Here is a 16010-nt window from a genome sequence, read left to right on the forward strand (position 1 = left end):
GTCCAGAGAGTTTAAATGATTTGCCCAAAATTATTCATGTTATAAGATCCTAATCCAGGATGTAAACAGAATTCCTTCATGTCTAAATCCATAATATTTTCCATTTTTTAAGGCACTCATAGTTTAACAGACATTTATTAAACACTTATTATGGTCAAAGCAATGGACAAAGATTATTTTCAAATCTTAAAAATGAATCTTTTCCCTCAAACAGGGTAAAATGCAATTCTTATAATATAGCTCATACAATTGTGCCAAATGAATACAATAAAAGTTTTCCTATTATAATGGTCAAGGAAAAAAGTAAACATAATTCCTAAAGAATGTTTATTTTTTTGCATTTAAATTAATTTATTTATTTTTAGTTTTGAACAATCACTTCCACATGATTTTGAGTTCCAAATTTCTCCCCACCTCAACACGGGTTTATTACTGAATACCCCTTCCCCTAAACTGCCCTTCCTTCTATCAACCCCCTTCTCTTATTCCCTTCCCATTCTATTTTCCTATAAGGCAGAATAGATTTCTATACCCCATTGCTTGTGTATCTTATTTCCCAGTTGCATGTAAAAGCAAATTTTACCATTTGTTTTTTAAAACTTTGGGTTCTAAATTCTCTCCCTTCCTCCCTCCCCAGCCACCCTTATTGAGAAGACAAGCAACTCAATACAGGTTATACATGTGTAGTCATGCAAAACACTTCCATAATAGTCATGTTGTAAAAAACTAACTATATTTCCTTTCATCCTATACTACCCTCCTTTGATTCTATGCTCTCCTTTGACCCTGTCCCTTCTCAAAAGTGTTTGTTTCTGATTAGCCCCTCCTCCAATCTGCCCTCCATTGTATCATCTCCCCATCTCTTATCCTCTTCCGCCCTATTTTCCTGAAGGGTAAAATAGATTTCCATACCCCGTTGTGTATGTTATTCCCTCCTTAAGTCAAATCCTACAAGAATAAGATTCACTTATTCCTTCTCACCTTCCCCCATTTCTCCTCCACTGTAAAAGCTTTTTCTTGTCTGTTTTATGTGAGATAATTTACCCCATTCTACCTCTCCCTTTCTCCTTCTCCCATTATAATCCTCTCTCACCCCTTAATTTTATTCTCCAGATATCACCCATTCATCTTCAACTCAACCTGTGCCATCTATCTATCTATCTATCTATCTGTCTGTCTGTCTGTCTGTCTGTCTGTCTGTCTCTCTCTCTCTCTCTCTCTCTCTATATATATATATATATACATATACATATACATGTAATTATTTCCCTCCACCTGCCCTAATACTGACAAAAGTCTCATGCATTACAAATATCATCTTTCCACGTAGGAATGTAAACAGTTCAACCTTAATAAGTGTCTTGTGATTTGTCTTTCCTGTTTACCTCTTCATGCTTCTCCTCAGTCTTGTATTTGAAAGTAGAATTTTCTCTTCACCTCTGGTCTTTCCATCAAGAACGCTTGAAAGTCTGGGGCAGCTGGGTGGCACAGTGGATAAAGCTCCAGCCTTGGAGTCAGGAGGACCTGAGTTCAAATCCGGTCTCAGACACTTACTAGCTGTGTGACCCTGCGCAAGTCACTTAATCCTGATTGCCTCACCAAAAAAAAAAAAAAATGCTTGAAAGTCTTCTATTTCACTGAACGTCCATTTTTCCCCTGGAGGATTATACTCAATTTTGCTGGGTAGGTGATTCTTGGTTGTAATCCTATCTCCTTTGACCTCCAGAATATCATACTCCAGGACTTCAGGTCTCTTAATGTTGAAGCTGCTAAATCTTGTGTTATCCTGATTGTATTTCCACAATACTTGAATAGTTTCTTTCTGGCTGCTTGCAATATTTTTCCTTTACCTGGGAATGCTGGAATTTGGCTATAACATTCCTAGGATTTTTCCTTTGGGGATCTCTTTCAGGAAGTTATCGGTAGATTCTTTCAATTTCTATTTTACCCTCTGGTTCTAGAATATCAGGGCAGTTTTCCTTGATAATTTCTTGAAAAATTATGTCTAGGCTCTTTTTTTTGATCATGGCTTTCAGGTAGTCCAAAAATTTATAAATTATCTCTTCTGAATCTATTTTCAAGGTCAGTTACTTTTCCACTGAGATATTTCACATTGTCTTCTATTTTTCATTCTTTTGTTATTGTTTTATATTTTCTTGATTTCTCATAAAATCATTAGCTTCCATTTGCTCTATTCTAATTTTTAAGGAAGTATTTTCTTCAGTGAGCTTTTGAATCTCATTTTCCATTTGTCCAGTTTTGTTTTTTAAGGCATTCTTCTCCTCATTGACTTTTTTGGACCTCTTTTGCCATTTGGGTTAAGCTATTTTTTAAGGCATTATTTTCTTCAGTTTTTTGGGAGGTCTTGTTTAGCAAGCTATTGACTTGCTTTTCATGATTTTCTTGCAACACTCTCATTTCTCTTCCCTGTTTTTCCTCTCCTTCTCTTATTTCACTGAATGACCATTTTTTCCCTTGAAGGATTACACTTAGTTTTGCTAAGTAGGTTATTCTTGGTTGTTGGGGATGGGATCTACCTGGAAAATCTCTAACCATTGGAGGTTAGTAGGGGTAAAGGCAAAGGCCTTCTCTGGATCATCTGTCCTTGACTGTACGTACCCTGGACTTGCTTTGCTGCTGAGTAAACATTTGCTGAGTCCCGTGGGAAAGCACATAGTCACAAGTAAACAAAGAAGTCTTAAAATAGACAAATAATCTTCACCCTGAAGTGATGCTCCTCCAGAGCATCTTATCTAGTGAGAACTTTGTATCTTTAGCTCGTGCTCTTGGGAAAGTATAAATCATCATTCACTTTTATATATAAAATCTCAAGCTTCACTAGAAATAAACAGTCCTGTGGCTGATCACCCTTGATTCTCCTAGCCCGGCTTTTTTTCCTCTCTATTTTTCTGTACTGCTCATTCGCCAGCTGCTGGCACTTGGTTATAATCTTATCTCCTTTGGCCTCTGGAATATTATATTATATGCCCTGTAGTCCCTTAATGTAGAAGCTGCTAAACCTTGTGTTATCCTGATTATGTTTCTACAATCCTTGAATTGTTTCTTTCTGGTTACTTGCAATATTTTCTCCTTGACCTGGGAACTCTGGAATTTGGCTATGATATTCCTAGGAGTTTTCCTTTTGGGATCTCTCTCAGGAGATGAATAATGGATTCTTTCAATTTCTATTTTGATCTCTGGTTCTAAAATATCAGGGCAATTTTCCTTGATAATTTCTTGAAAGATGATATCTAGGCTCTTTTTTTGATCATGACTTTCAGATAGTCCAATAATTTTTAAATTCTCTCTCCTGGATCTATTTTCCAGGTCAGTTGTTTTTCCAATGAGATATTTCACATTCTCTTCTATTTTTTCATTCTTTTGGATTTGTTTTGCAATGTCTTTTTCTCATAAAGTCACAAGCTTCCAATTGTTCCATTCTAATTTTTAAGGAAGTATTTTCTTCAGTAAGCTTTTGGACTTCCTTTTCCATTTGGCCAATTTTGCTTTGTAGGGAATTCTTCTCCTCATTGGCTTTTTGGACCTCTTTTGCCATTTGAGTTAGGCTATTTTTTAAGGTGTTATTTTCTTCAGCATTTTTTTGGGTCTCCTTTAGCAAGATGTTGACTTGTTTTTCATGGTATTCTTACATCAGTCTCAGTTTTTCCTCTACTTCTCTTACTTGCTTCTCAAAATCTTTTTTTGAGCTTTCCATGGCCCGGGACCAATTCATATTTTTCTTGGAGGCTTTGGATATAGGAGCTTTGACTTTGTTGTCTTCTTTTGGATGTATGTGTTGATCTTCTTTGTTGCCAAAGAAAGATTCTGTGGTCTGACTCTTTTTGCTCTGCTTGATCATGATCTCAGCCAATTACTTGAGTTATAAACTTTTTGTTAAGGTAGGGTTCTGCTTCTAGTGTGGAGAATGTACTGTCCCAAGCTTCAGGGGTTTTGTGCAGCTCTTTTCAGAGATACTTCTAGGGACCTATACATTTTCAGTTCTTCTAAGGTGCTATGATCAAGGGCGAGGTGTTTACTCCTTTCCTGTCCTGTGCTGTGGTCTATGAATGACCACAAGCACTCTTTTCTGCCTTGGAACTGTGAGGAGGATTTCTTCTCCACCCCCACTACAAACTCCACCAGGCTTGTGCTCCTCCTTGCCCCAGAACCACCATCCAAAACTGTGACCCAGATCCAAGCACAGGCAAAGCAAGAGAATCCTTTACCATCAGAGAGATCTCTGCAATCTTGCTCTGATCAGCCACATGATTCCTCCTCAGTCTGTGGGCCAGAAGCTCTGGAAGAAGTTGCCACCCATGGTCGCCCTTGGGGACTGGGGCTGGGACTGAGAGCTACTCTCACTGCAGACAGAGACTTTTCCCACTGACCTTCTAAGTTGTCTTTGGCATTCATGGGTTGAGAAGTCTGGATCCACCACAGCTGCCCACAACTCAGTCCTCTAAGGCCTGCTCCAGGTTCACTGAGGCCTGCCTTCCCTGCATGCCCATGCTGAACCATGCTCCTCTCCCAGTCCAGTATGATATACCTTTCTGATCAACCATCCAGGCTGTCTTTGACTGTAAATTTGTTTCACTCTGTCTTTTTGTGGGTTCTGCTGCTTTAGAATTTATTTAGAACCATTTTTATAGGTATTTAGAGGGGTTTTTGGGAAAGCTCAAGGAAGTCACTGCTTTTACTCTGCCATCTTGGCTCTGCCCACCAATGCAGCTCTTTTCAGAAATACTTCCAGGGACCTGTAACTTTTTGGTTCTTCCAAGGTGGTATGATCAAAGGTGAGGTGTTTATTACTTTTCTGGCCTGTGCTCTGGACTCTGATTAACCACAAGCACTCTTTTCTGCCTTAGAACTGTTTGGAGTATTTCCTCTCCACCATCGCCACAATCTCCACCACACTAGCACTCTTCCGTGCCCCAGGACTGCCACCCAGGACTGTGATCCAGATCTAAGCATAGGCAAAGGAAGAGAATCCTGCCTCAGCACCAGCAAAAACATCCCTGCAATTCTCCTCTGATCAGCCACTTGATCCCCCCACTGTCTGTGGGCCAAGACCTCCTGAAGTAAGCACAACCCCGGGGCTGTGCCTGGACTGAGGCCAGGCTGTGCTCCTCTCACACCCAGGTCTGACAGACCTTTCCTACTGACCTTCCAAGTTGTCTTTGACATTTGAGGGTTGAGAAGTATGGAAACCACCATAGCTCCGCATGATACAGTCCCCTGAGGCCTGCTCCAGGTTCACTGAGGCCTCTGCCTGTGTGGCTCATGCTGAACTGTGCTCTGCTCCCAGCTCAGTGCAACAAAACTTTCCCATCAACCATCCAGGTTGTCTTAGGCTTGAAATTTGTTTCACTCTTTCTTTTTGTGTGTTCTGCTGTTATAGAATTTGTTTAGAGCCATTCTTTGCAAGTGTTTGGATGGGATTGGGGAAAAGTTCAAGCAAGTCACTACTTGTACTCTGCCATTTTGGCTTTGCTACCTAAAGAATATTTAAAGAGGAGAAATTTGCTCAGCTGGAAGTGATTGGGAAGGCATCAAGAAGTATATGATATTTGATGTGAACCTTAAAGGACATATATAATTTAGCAAGCTGAGAAAAAGAAGGTACATTTTCAAATTTAGGGATTCCTTGTTTGTAAGTACAGGAGTAAAATAAAGCAAAATGCAACTGGGGAATTTCTACTTTTTTTCAAATGGAATGAGGAGAACACAAAGTGGGACATAATGCAAAATAATATTAGAAAGTGAATTTGGAAGCAGATTGTGAGGTGTGTTAAAAGCTAGGTAAAATACTTTTTATTACATCCAAGAAAAAATAGAGTTACTGAAGATTTGAGCAGGATAGATTTCACATGGGTAGGCCTATATATTAGAAAGGGTATTTATGCATCTATGCGGAAAACTTATTTGGGATGTTTGAGGTTAGGATCAAAGATAACAATTGGGAGGCTATTACAATAATTTAAATGAGAGGTGATTACAGCCTTGATTAAACATGTGCCTGAGATGAGGTAATCAATAGAAATACATTTTATAGGATTTAATGATTTTCTTGGATGATAATTCTAGGTATGGTGAAGGTTATTGGCAAAATAGTCACTTTAAAATGAACTAGTAAACTAAACTTCTTACCCTCACCCTGGCAGAAATCATGATTCTCAATATAAAGTTTTACATTTTAGTGGATGGGAAATAAGGATGTCCCAGTGAAGGTATTTAGCTCTGTTGTGACCATCTGATGACCTTTAATGTATCATTTTAGTAAAATATACTGGAGTGATGACAATAGCCCACAGTAGTGTTAAATCATCCTTACTTGATGTAAGTTTCTCTCTATCTCCATCTTTACTTCCTTGTATTAAAGTTTAAATTCACTAGCTTTTATTCTGTTACTAGTGGAAATGAAAAAGTCATCCATTTTATTCCTTGAAATATTCTCTTAATGACTGTTATCTAAATCTAGTCTTCTAACTGTACTAAATATCTTATTCCTTATATTTTTCCTTACAGAAATTAGTTCTTAGTTCTTTATATATTCATGTGATTCCCATTCAAGTATTCTGATTGTTTCCAGATATGTTAAATAGTAGGACCTAATTAAGGGAGTAGTTTCCAAAATGAAAATCTCAAATAGCTTCCATTATATATCTAGAAAGTAACCTCAAGAAAAATTGTTTCTAGCTTTAAGAGTTCAGGTATAGAAGGAGAAGGAAGAGTAAAACACAATGATAAATAAAATGAGGAGAATCCATCTTTAGTAATGGCTCAGTACTCACATTCCTTTAAGCCACCTGAAGACCTATTGGCAAATGTAGAGTTTGAAAACCCTGCTGGCATAACAGAGTGAAAGAGCCTTAATCGTCGAAACATCAAGGCTGATGGCATTATAGAAATTCATACTCACACACAAACAAGGTGCTTGACACAGATGAATAATTGATGGGTTTGCACATTTCACTGTTACTCACTGGACTGAACAAAAACCTCAATCTTAAGATAAGTTTTATTATTTTTTTGATCTGTTTTCTTTTGTAAACAGTCCTTTGGTATTTTCAAAAGAGAGGGAAGATTCTTTCTCTTGAGATTTTATGTAGAATGCCTGTGAAAAATATTACTGATAGTACAGCATTTAATGTGACTTAAGAAGGCATATTCAGAATGTTCTATGATAAACACTACTTCTAGCAACATGAAAACTAGCTACATGTGATTTTTAAAGAATATTCAAATATGCAAACTTTAAATAACTGTTTTCTAAGATTTCCCCCATTTTGTTATAATGATTAATCTTTTCTTTTTCATATAGTTTATACAAAATATTTTTTTAAACTCTTGTAATATTTAAGACTGTTTTTGGACCTTTTTTTTAAATAAGGCTTTTTAGAATTTTCTTAGAATCAAAATCTCTAAGGTAATTTTCAGTTGTAAAATTATATGAACAATCAATTCATCAGTCTTTATTTAGTATTTACTATGTACCAGCAACTGGACTAAGTGCTGAGGATTTAAATAACTTATAAAAATAATCCATGTCTCTGAAAAAATATATTTTTCTGGTTATTAATATTTCTTAAATCAGAAAGAAATTCTGTTTGGTCTCCATTTTGTCATTGATTCAAGAAGATGCTTAGGAAAAGATCTTAGGAAAAACCAAAGAATCCAGATATATTTTGTGTAGTACTATTAATGATAAATGCCATGTATAAAATGCTTTAATGACTTCAAAGAACCTGACATGTTATTTCATTTCAGTTTCAAAACAACCTATGAGGCAAATATAGTACATACAGTAATATAGTAATATGGCATATAGTAAGATTCCATAAGATTATGGATTTGAAACTGGAAATAATTTTAAATGCCATACAGTCCAACTCCTCTTTTTTTCACACAAGCAAAATGAAACACATTGTAACTAAATTCTTTGCCCAGGGTCACACAGCTACTAAATACTTGACTAATACTAAATAAGAGCTGAGTCTTCTTAATTCCATTTTCCATGTTCTAGCCTCTCTGTGAGGCTGCCTCAATAATAATGCATTTTCATTAAAAGCTAAGTGGTATTTTATAGTACACTGGATTTTGAGTCAAAAAAGACCAATTTCATATCGCCTCTCAAATACTTATTAGCTGTGTGACTTAGTGCATGTAATCTAACCTCTCTGACTCAATTTCTTTATCTGTAAAGTGAGAGGGTTGGATTCAGTCACTAAGATCACTTCCAGCTCTAAATTTATAATTCTGTAGAATTTTAATGTTGTTTACAAACTATTTTTCAATCAACAACCCTGTGAGCAACGGAATAGTAGCATTTCCTCATTTTGAAACATCTAGAAGACAAGCAGTATGGTCCATTACATAGGTGATAATAATTAGAACTCAGACTTGAATCCAGTTCCTCCCTCCCCAAGTCCAATACTCAAAATCATGAAATGTAAATTAATTTTGTACTAAATATGTTTTCTCTAAATTTGTTTTCTTTTATTGAAAAAAATTGTGAGCAAATAAATTGATTCATTGAAATAAAAAAGAGGGAAGGGAAATAAAACCAAATAATGGAAATTCTGAACCTATCAGAGAGACTATATTAAATATGAAATGATCTTCCCAGGGATATGATGAAAGGCCAGATACTTAAACTTTGGCCTTACAAATGCCAAGGTATTTGGTAAAGAATAAAATCTTACACTTGCTCTATTAAATAATCTAATATCCACTCTACCCCAGTCTCTGTTTCTAGTAATTAAGTGAAGGAAAGAGAGAATCTATAGTGAGGACCATAGACATTTCCTCTCAAGCAGCAGAAGAGAAATGCCAATTGTGTTGACTAAACTGAAAACTTAGATGAATTTTCACTAAAAATATCCCTTTGAATTCCAGATGGCTAAATTGGCAAGCATCCCTGCATCATAACTTATGACAAAATTAGCTGTTCCATGCATAAAACACTCATGCAATGACTCAGGTGACAAACTAAATGCTCGTCACAAAATTCACTAAGGTTTGGATGTCTACAGCTAAATGGGCTTTCCCCACTTAAATTTTGACAGTCTATATTCTGAAGCCATTAGGCTCCTCTATGCATGATCACATACTATTTGTAAGACACCATATTATACTACAGTAACACGACCCTCCTGAACACATTCTAAGAGTAAATGCATTGAACTAGAATGGTTTAACCATTGCAAAGCATTAAATGAAAAGTATTCCATATATGCCTGCCACACTAAAAAAAAAATAATGAAAATATTTTCCAAAATATTTCATATTTAGCTATGTAAAAGTCTATTAGAACATACAATTTGACAGAGAATAAAGACATTTTAATATATTCCAAATTTACCACCTTAATATTTGCATTGTGAGATTGTCTTGAAACTGATCCTTTATTTTATTGCTCATCTCCATAAAGAAATTAATGTATATGTACATATAGACACACATGGGATATAAGGATAAAGATATGAAACTTGCTAGCTAAAAAGAAATTACCTTTTAATTATCCACAAATTATACTCTGTCCATAAATTTGTCATTAGTCATACTGAAACAATAAAATATAATAATAAAAATAAAAATAATAAAAATTAATTAATTAATATTATTATTATTAAAATAAAATATTACTGGAATAATATGAAACTTTTTCCTATGATCTAATATTATAATATATTTCTGTCATAGATTGTCATAGATTTCATTTTAATTTCAAATACCTTCATTTTACAAAAAACTAGAAACTTATTGCAGCATAAGTCAATGTAATCTTCCACCAATTTTTTTTTCATCTAGGCTTCCATGGGCTCACATTCTTCTCATCATTACCACAAACCTCCTCAAACTTTATTACATTTCTGAAATAGATGAGGCCATTTCCCATTTTGGTCAGCCCTATTTCTTGCTCTGCCACCTTTCTTCCTGTTGTTGGCTTATACCACAAGAGGTCTTGCTACTTCCGGTGGCCTACATAAATGTGATATGGGACTAGCATCTCCCTCAGAGACAGCATTTGAGGAAGATGTGCATTTGATTCAGTCTTACTGAAATTGTTCAAATTAGTTTAGGAACACATCTCTTTGAATTTACTTCAAAGTTTGTAGTACATGCTTTATACTCTCAGTGTTTCTTAATGAGTTTTTGTATCCTGGAACTCTTGACAACCTAGTGAAAGCTATAGACTGCTCAGAATGATGTTTCTAAATGCACAAATTAAACTTAGATTAAAAAGGAAACCAAGTATATTGAAATTAAGATGAAATTAAAAATTTACCATCCAAATACACAGATACCCTGGAATCTATCCATGGATCCCTTAGCAGTCTTTGGGTCCCAAATTTAGAACTCCTTCTTTAGATTATCCTTGAAGGTGACAAATCTTCATATATTTAGGATGGATTCCATTTTTTTTGTAAATAGTCCAAAAAAACCCACCCTTTTCAGAGGCCAAACTACTAAATACAGTTGATGCTTAGACTGGTTAATATGATTTGTGACTCTTAAAAAAACTATCAATAAAAGAATGAAAACTCTTTTCTAATGTGTTTCATAATTAGACTCATTGCAAGGTTCTAAATGAGGTACTCCAAAACTTTTCTGAGCTTCTGAGTATTATTTTATGGAAGGTTTAGAGTATCCCAGAGTAATGATTTTGAAGGGCAACCCTCTTTTGCATATACAAGGTTGTATATGCTGATCTTTAATGATTTCTGTTAATTTGATAGTCACACAATACTTACAGTAAGGAAATGTTGTTTTAGTGCCCAGGTAATATATCCGTTTTATGTCTCTCTCTTCCACCTTCTTGTCCCCACACATGGAACACTCAACTGAACCTAATCTCTCCAAGGTTATCAATGATCTCTTATTTGCCAAAACTCAGAGCTTTTCTTCATTCCCTATTCTTGACTTCTTTGCAATATTGGACAAAACTGAACACTTCCTTCCTTGTCCCTTCCCCCCCAGATGCTCTTGGCACTGTTCTTTCTATATTCTATTCCAACCTGTTTACCTGATTCTCAGTTTCCTTTGCTGGATTATCATCTATGTTTTAATCCCTAGCTGTGGCTCTTTCCTGGGCCATATTCACTTCTCTAAACACATTCTTTCTTAGTGGCCTCATCAGATCACATTAACTTAATAATAATTTATATGCAGATGACTCCCAGAACTAAATATCCAGACCTAATCCCTTTTCTAAATTCTGTTTCTACCTCCTGACTATTGTGAACTGTATATCCATCTGCTATCTCAAAATTAAATGTAAAAAAATAGAACTAGATTCTTTGTAAAATCCTCCAGTTTCAAAACTTTTAAAAAGTTTTTGTTGAAAGCAATACCATCTCTCTAGTTTTACAGATTCACAAACTAAGAACGATGATCAACTTTTCTTTCTGCTCAGAATGTAACATGGTACTATGTAAAAAGCATGGGATTTGTAGTCAATAGAACTGAGTTCAGATCTTGGCTCTACCAATTAATACTTTTGTGATCTTGAGCAAGTCACTTAACCTCTGGTTTTAGTTCCTCATCTGTAAAATGAAGAGATTGTACTATATCAGGAAGACAAGTTCAAATCTTGCCTCAGACACTTACAAGCTGTGGACCCTGGGCAAATTACTTAACCTCTTTTTGCCTCAGTTTCCTCATTTGTGAAAATGGGGATAATAATAGCACCTACATCCCAACGTTATTGTGAGAACCAAATGAGATAATTATTATAAAGTGCTTAGCACAATGCATGGCACAAAACTACTATATAAATGTTAGTTATTATTATTCATTGCTAGTTTATTATTATTATTATTACAGATTGCTTCTAATGTCATTATTAGCTCTAGATCTATGATCCTATTATCTTTGCCTCACATTTCCAATAAATTGTCAAATCTTTTTTTTTAATTTTATTTTTAATTTATGGAATAAAACTAGCATTTCCATAACATAGTACAATAAGGAAAGATGATTGTTCATGAAACTACAAATCTACCATGCACAACATGCCATTCATTTAAAAAAATCTTCTTCTTTCTACCTCTATCATACCTCTTACATCCATTCCTTTTTCTCTACTCACACATGCACCAAGCTAATTGTCATCATCTCTTGCCTAGACTACTACAATAGCTTCCTAATTGTTGGCCCTACCCCAAGTCTCTAATCCCATGAATTAATCTTTCATATAGCTACCAAAATGATATTCCTAAAATACAGGTCTTATCCCTGCTCAGCAACTCCTACTGGCTCCCTCTTGCCTCTAAGTTGATTTATAGAACTCCTCTGCTTTTGAAAGCTTTTCACAATCTATTGTCACAGGCTTATTTCCCATTACTCATTACCAGTGGAAAGCTGGTGGTTCAATGTATCTTGGTTCCATTTAATAATCTGATAGTCAGATAGTTTTTGCAAAGGCATATTTACTTCAAAGATATAGTCAGAACAGACAGAAACATTTTCCCCTATCCAACAGCTGAGGACATGATATCTCCTTTCACCACCATTTTAGATTTCCATTCTAGATCAGTTCATAAATTAGTATAGTTCCAACAAGCTCCAAGTCCAAATCAACCACTTTCCTCCAGCTTCCCTGCTGGATTGGTATCAATATCTGACCTAGAATCTTGTCTCCAAGTTTGCCATAGCTCAAGCTCCTTGACTCTACTCCCTGTATCTAGAACCTATTCTCAGGACCACAGGGGTTGGGTGGGGAGGTAGAATGGGAAGGGGTGGTGTGTAAGTAGTCACTTTGTTCATGAAAGTCAGGCTTCCAGTGAACAGGACATTCACCTACCTGGACCCCACTGGAAAGAGAAAAAAAGTCTCTCCCAGTTAGATATTTTACAAAACACAGTCAGTTCTAGCTGTGTAGACAGTAGAAAGAGCCTGTTCCCATCCACATGTTAAGGAAGCACAACATGTCTTTTTACAGAAGAAAATCTCTGGTGTCATCCACATAAGTGTTTCAATTTTAAATTATTTAGGCATGTACAAAGCTCTGTTATTACAATCTAATACAAGACTAATGTAAATCAAAGGAAATTGGAAAACCAAAGATCTACTTACAAATTTCTAAGTACTTTTTTTATTATATTTGTATCCTGAAATTGCCCTTTCTAATACACACTCAGATTTGATATAGTATCTATATATATGTATATATATATATACATATATGTGTGTGCATGCATACATACATATATATATGTGTGTGCATATACATACATGCATACGTGCATGCATATATTCACACATATACATATATACATAGTACATACATATACTATAAATAGAAATAGGATCTGAGGATGAAATTTTTGCTACTTTTGTGATGGACTAAGTTTTATGCTTCTGGCTGCATTATCCTAAATCATCCTGGGGAGATGAAAAGTGAGAAAATTTCTGCTTCTCTGAGTCTAGCCTCCTTTATGACAGACCTTTTCTATTAAACATATGCTCCCTCTTCCTATTTGCTGCCCCTTCTTTTTTTGTAATTTTTTTCTATGCCTGAAAATCTTCACTTTAGGAACCTTGACATCCTACTTACTTCTTGCCCATCTCTCAGCCCTCTACTCTCTCCCTCCTGTGACAGCAGAGGAAAGAAACCAAGCAGACATGCCTACAGAGCAACCCATTTCTTTTCTGAGCAGACGGACTTTACATTGTGTGAAATGGCCAGTCAATCAATAAGCAATTATTAAGCACCTGTTATGTGTCAGGCATTGTGCAAAGGACTGAAGGGAAATGATATCCCCTACCCTCAAAAAGTTCACTCTCTAACAAAATAAGAACCCAAACATTCCCATATACTGTGCTTTTGTGATAAGTAGGAATGAAATTTTGTATTCTTGTATTGAGTGCAAAAAATAGCTAGTCATGCGATTTCTTCTTTCTAGATTTAAATCTCATATTTACCTGTTCAGTCACTTAAGGAGCACTTATTAAGCATTTACTACATTCCAGTCACTATACTAATCACTGAGGATAAAAAAGAAAGCAGCTCATGCAGCTCACAATGTATCTTAGACTCCATTGAAACCTCCAAAACTTTTTTTTAATTAATATGAACTGTTGTCTATCCATGTCACCTCTATACTAATGAAATTGTTTGAATCACAGTTTAGAACTTTGTGCAGATGACTACTAATTTTCATCTCATTATATTTGGCCTATTATCCTAGACTATTGAGGTCTTTTGGGATATTGATTTTATCATCCGGTTAATTAGCTAATCTTCATAGATCATGTGACCTGCAAATTTGCCAAGTCACATACACAAGGCAAAAGCTGATGAGGGCCTGAACTAGAGTAGTTGTGTTGGTAGAGATAGTATGGATGCAAATAGGTAGAAGATATTTAACAACAGATTAGATAAAGTAGCCAAGGGAAAGAAGAGTGTGATGTATAAAAATAACATACATGTATATTTTTATATATGTGTATTATTATCTTATAGAGAGGCAAGAAACGAGGCATATAAGTAAGTATACTGTCTAATGCCTTCTTGCTCAATTTGTTTTAAATGATAATGTCTTAGATCCTCTTTTCATTCTTTAAGAAACTTCTCCTTTTAAAAGACCTTGAAAATTGACCTTAAAGTTGCAACTACAACAGATATTTATTCTCTATCAGCAGCAAATTGTTAATACCTCATTATCCAGTTGTATTTCCCTTGCTCTCAGGTCTACTCTTTGTCCTTTTGATAAAACTTCTTAGCAATAAATGTCTGCAATTTGCAATGTCCTTATAAGGTCTCTGCTTTTTGAGACTTAAAAAGAGCATATTTCTGTATAGAGCTATAATAATATATTTTCAGTTTCTCATAGAAATATTAAGTAAAAACTGCATTTTTCTCATAATCTGATGGAGGAATCCTTTCATGTTCATGAACATTGAGTATTTAATTATGTTTCCTGATCATAATTCATGCCAATAATCTACTGATTATATGATAGTACTATAATAAGAGATCAAGGTAAACTAATTCATGAATAGTCCATGGTTTATTATTGTTATTAACCTACATTTTCATTCAATATTGCCTCAAAGTCCCAAGTGATTACATACAAAAGCAGTCTTTCTCGTCTTAATGTGTTAGTAGATTTTACTGATTTTTTTTTTGCTTACTATTTTTGTTCTTTTAAAAAATAGTTATTATGTTCTCTGGAAATGAAAGCATACAAGAGGAAATCTAAGTGATACAAATACATATATGTATACATATAAAAAGTCACATTAACAAAACACACAACTATAAAATTAAAAGAGAGAAGAAAAGAAAAAAGAATGGAAAATGAAGGAAAAAAGAAAATTACGTTTTTACTCTGTCTCCCATTCATATGTCATAAGAACTAAACTATCACATAGTGTGATATCTAAAACTTATATCTTTCCTGAGTTTCTTTGATCCCAGTGGGAGAGCTCCTTTACTTTGTATTATTTGGTATATATTCTCATGAATATACCTTCTCTGACTTTTATTTTGCTACATATTTGGATAAATCAGTTTCTTGACTAAACATCTTGTTTCTTCATTGTTGGAGAGAAAGTTGTTAAACCTTGGATATAAACTTTGCGTTCTCCTTCCTCCTGAAATAAAATACTTCCAAATTGGAAATAATATCCCCTATACTGGCAAAATTTTATGATAATAGATAGATATAATTCTAGCCTGGTCCGCTTCTCTTTGAGGAGAGAAGAGTGATGGCTTCCAGCCCCTACTTCCTTCCTTCCCCTCCTGGTAGGAATTGAGTCTCCCTTGGGGAAGGGTGGAGATGGAAAAGGCTACAGATGTCTTTTCTGCCTTCCTTTGAGCCATGCAACAACATATCCATGCTACATGTAGAGAACAGTCTTTGCAGCATATGAGTCTTCATGACACATATAGTAAAACCATGCTAGAATCCCAAAATCTCATAGTAGGAAGGGAACTCAGAGGTCACATAATGCACCTTTTCTGTACTAGCGTCCACTCTATCCCATACCAGACAAGTGGTCAT

The sequence above is a fragment of the Vombatus ursinus genome, unplaced genomic scaffold (genome assembly GCF_900497805.2).
Source record: "Vombatus ursinus unplaced genomic scaffold, bare-nosed wombat genome assembly UNPS02009573.1, whole genome shotgun sequence".
NCBI lineage: Eukaryota > Metazoa > Chordata > Mammalia > Diprotodontia > Vombatidae > Vombatus > Vombatus ursinus.